The sequence below is a fragment of the Otolemur garnettii genome, unplaced genomic scaffold, assembly GCF_000181295.1.
Source record: "Otolemur garnettii isolate 467f Iridium unplaced genomic scaffold, OtoGar3 scaffold00379, whole genome shotgun sequence".
NCBI lineage: Eukaryota > Metazoa > Chordata > Mammalia > Primates > Galagidae > Otolemur > Otolemur garnettii.
Genome location: NW_003852774.1, coordinates 74,008 through 78,528, shown reverse-complemented (window position 1 = coordinate 78,528; position 4,521 = coordinate 74,008). Strand labels below are relative to the sequence as shown.

The window sequence follows — 4,521 nt, the reverse complement described above, 5'->3', positions numbered from 1 at the left end:
TGTCAATTTTTGCTTTATATGTTTTTATGTTATTAGTCATTTGCAAATACAGATTTGGTTTAGTTTGAGACAGAATCTTGCTCTGTTGCTCAGGCTAGAATGCCAGGGCCTCAGCCTAACTCAGAGCAACCTCAAACTCCTGGGGTTCAAGCAATCCTGCCTCCAATACCTGGGACTAGATGTCTGCCACAATACCCAGCTAATTTTTCTATTTTTAGTAGAGACAGGGATCTTGCTCAGATCTCAAACCCCTGAGATCAAGGGATTCTCCCACCTCAGCTTCCCAGAGTCCTAAGATTACAGATGTGAGCTACCATGCCTGGCCTCCCTATTTAATAATACACACAAAAAGTTTTCATTTTTTATAAAAGAGCTACTTTAGGATGGAGCCTGTGGCTCAGTGGGTAGGGCGCCTGCCCCATATACCAAGGGTGGCGGGTTCGAACTGGGCCCAGCCAAACTGCAACAAAATAATAGCCAGGCGTTGTGGCGCACCTGTAGTCCCAGCTACTTAGGAGGCTGAGGCAAGAGAATTGCCTAAGCCCAGGAGTTGGAGGTTGCTGTGAGCTGTGACGCTACAGCACTCTACTGAAGGCGACAGGGTAAGACTCGGTCTCAAAAAAATTAAAATTAAATAAAATAAAAGAGCCACTTTATGTGCAAAACTACAAATATATTTATTAAGTGCCAAGTCCAAATTCTAAAACCCAACTTAATACACAATACAAATGAACTTTGTGTTGACAGAAAAATGGGTAGATATTAAATTTAATTAAATTTGCAGTATATTGTCTTGATATAATCTGCCCTTTTAAAGTCTATACACAGGCTCAAGTTCTGAGGTTTCCAACTTTATTTGCAATTGTCCTTAAAAATAAATTTCTGACAGATGGACACCAGGATGGCCGGTCGACCCAGCTGCGTCTGCGACTGCACCACCCCCGGGGCGAGGGGCCGCAGACCTGGCTATTCGGAAGACACCGCGGCTCCCCGGAGGCCCCGGTCCGGCGGGCGGGGAGGAGAGGGAATGGGGAGGCGCCGCTTAGCGTCACCTGCCCGCCTCAGCTTCTTCGAGCTCCGTAGCCATTGCCGCCCCCGACCCGCGCCTCCCGCTGCCCAAGGCGGTAGAGGGGAGAACGCCCTACGGTCAGTCGGTAGGTCGGTTGGACAGATCCGACTGAGGGCACTCTCCGAGCTGGACGTGCACCCGCGAAGGCTGGGACAAAACCTTGTGTCCAGGGCTATGAGTAAATCGCAGGGAGGGAGCTACTCTGCTACCTACCAAACCCTGACCCAGAAGCAGGTGGTCTACAAATGGTTTAGCACCAGGTTCCCCACGAACGTGGGTTCCCTGACCACTGGGTTATCATTCTGCACTCCATTCTGTGAAACATCTGAAAACATTTATTTCATAAGTAGTCCAGTATTATAGTTGCGTATAATTAGGGGACAATTACTTCATCTTTACTAACAGTAGAAGTTCAAAAGTTTTTCAGGGAAGAGGAGAAAAGAGGGAAGATTTGGATTCGAGTTAGTCACAGATTTCACAAAGGCATGAACATGGCATTGCCCACTGTCCCTGCAGCATGGACAGGTGCAGTTGCTGTCAGTTGAATGGGTGGAGCTGGACCAGGACGCTCAGTGAGGACCTCAGCATGTGTCCTTGGGGTGGCTCTGTAGGTGAGATTTTCCAAGGAAAATTTTCAGTTCTGCCAGTTATCCAGTGATTCCCACAGAGGGTGTGACAACAGTGATCAAGAATGTGGGTTAGGAGGGCACAGTCTGGAGCTGACTACTTGCTGACCTTCAGTAAATTCCTCTTCAAAAGGAAATTAACTTTACTGAGAGAAGAAAATGGAGAATGGATAAGGACAGCGTTTGTAAGAGATTAAAACACTAAGAAGTTTTAGCATCCTTTAATAAAAAAAGAGTTTCACTCTGTCACTGAGTCTGTACAAGCAATCCTCCCACCTCAGCCTCCCCAGTAGCTGGGACTACAGAGATGGGTCTCACTGTATTGTTCAGGCTAATATTGAACTCCTGGGCTCAAGTGATCCTCTCATATCAGGCTCTACAGTCACTGTGATCCTCTCATCTCAGCCTCCAGAGTCACTGGCATTACTAGGATCATAATCCTGAGCCACCATGCCTGGCTTTTCTTTTTTTTAATATCTGGTTTTAACATTTCAGGAAGAAAGAAAAAACAGATCATATGGAGTGCTTCTGACCTGGAACAGCTATACTCTGATATACCTGGCTTATCTCTGGGCCAAAAGAATATGTTAAGGGCTGTTTGCACAGTATTTCTTAGAATTAGGTGAGAAATAAATGCCTTTTTTTTTATCAAGTCATATATACATAGATCATGAATACATTTATGCCTTTGTGGCATTCAGTGTGTTGATTTTTTGTACAAATTGGAGTACTTACATCCAACTGACTAACATAGCTTTCACCTCATTTACTTAATCAATGTGTTAAGACATTTGTGTTCTATACTCGGATTTGATTTGTACCCTTGCAGTATGCTCCGTGGGTGTGGTCCCACCATTTACCCTCCCTCTATCAAGCCATTCCCTCCCCTCCCATCACCTTCTCCTTCCATTCTTCATTCTGGTCTATAGTTGTGAAAGTATCTCAGGAATGGAAAAAGAAAAAAAATCCAGTGTATCCAATACTATTATGAAACCAATTTATAATCAATCACAACAATAAATGCCTTTCTACAGTAGTGACATCAAGAAAATCTGATCTGGATTTACTATTAAAATTGGAAGCTTAAATATTAAAATAAATACATAAATAAATAAATTGCTGACCTTCAAGTTAACTAAAGATTTATCTGGGCTCATAGAGGTAGGTAATCTGCTGTTTGTGACAGAGTGCCCTGTCGTTTCTTCCACTTTAGGACTCCACTGGGTTAATGCCTTTGTTTTCTTTGTCTTTTCCATGTGATTTCTTTATGCTGTGGATACAAAGACAGAAATTAAGTCAATATAAAGTAAACATCTAATACACATTAGTTGTACCCTAACTTCAGAAAAACAATTTGTTTAGCAAGTAGAGGTGGACGATCTCCTTTTTTCTTTTGTTGGTGACCAGGTCTCACTTTGTCACCCAGGGAGGGAGGGCAATCATATGGTCGCAGCTCACTGCAACCTCAAACTCCTGGATTCAAGTAATCCCCATACCTAGCCTCCTACGTTGCTGGGACATCAGGCACATGCCACCATACCAGCTTATTTTTTTATAGAGATGAGGTCTCAGTATGTTGCCTGGGCTGGTCTCAAACTCTTGGCAGCAAGTGACCCTCCTATCTAAGCCTTTCAAGGTACTGGGTTTACAGATATGAGCCACCATGCTCAGCCAGATGCATTCTTTATTATACCACTCATGGGAGAAGTAGGGTGAAAGAAAGATTAATTTTTTGCATTTTTTCCTAAGACATAATTACAGACTTTATAATAGGGTAGTAGTTCTTATCAGGGAGTGATTTTGCCTCCCAAGGAACATTTGGCAATGTCTGGAGATATTTTTGTTACATCTAAGGAGTATAGAAGCCAAGGATCTCAAGAAGTGTGGGAGAACAGTTAACAAGAGAAGAGCCTGAAGGAGGAAAATTAACTAATATAATCTTTTAAACCTCTAAGCCTTCGGAGCAGAGATAGGTTACAGGACTTCCATGCCAAGCAAAGGTAGAGGGAAGAGAGAAATGACTGCTTTCAGCATCCATTCTGAGTACACAGGCAGCAGAATGGGGATAATTATAACAGCTAAAGACAAGTAGCTGAGGATATTGATTAAGTCAAATTTTGTCTCTGTTTATTCTATAGAAAACCCCTTATCAGTATCAGCTTTGTATAATTTAAATTGGAAAAGTCAACAAGCCATCCCAAAGGAATAACTAAAGTTTTATTCTACACACCAAGAATACTGCTGTTCTATTGAATAGTATGTGAATGATTTAGGTCAGATGTGGAAGGGTTAAATGATAAGATTTAATTAAGCACCTGGAAAAATGGAACTCCACCACTTGATGAACAATTCACACCAGCTCCTACAGATGACTCTTGACTTAAAGGTTCTTCAGGGAACTGCCCCAGAACCACCTTTTCTATATCCGTGTCCTCAAATAAGAAGCTGGCTGAGTGACAAAGTCCAAGGGCTTAAGAATCATCATGAAAGTAAAGGCAGTTTTCTTCTTTAAATATAACATAAAAGTTAAATCTCAACAAAAGTAGCAGAAAGTCTACAAATAACATTTCTTCTACTCTGTAAAATGTTAATATAACATTTTAGTTATTCTAGAATGGTGATGAGCACAGTATAAATATGACTAATTATCTATTAATCTAAAAATCAAAAAACTGGTAAGATTAGAATAAACAAACCCAAGTATCAGGCTACTATCATTAATGAGAGGGAAAGTAAGACTGAAGTTCAGGCAGTTAAATATTCTTCACATAAAATCGACCATATCAAAAATTTATAGGTGATGCCAGGTACAGTGGCTCACACCTG

General features: G+C 41.8%; 1 pseudogene; it reads right to left on the bottom strand.

The window, feature by feature from the left end:
- Window positions 1–1,650: 1,650 nt before the first annotated feature.
- LOC100960667 overlaps window positions 1,651–4,521 on the bottom strand; it is a 38,763-nt pseudogene continuing 35,892 nt past the window's right edge.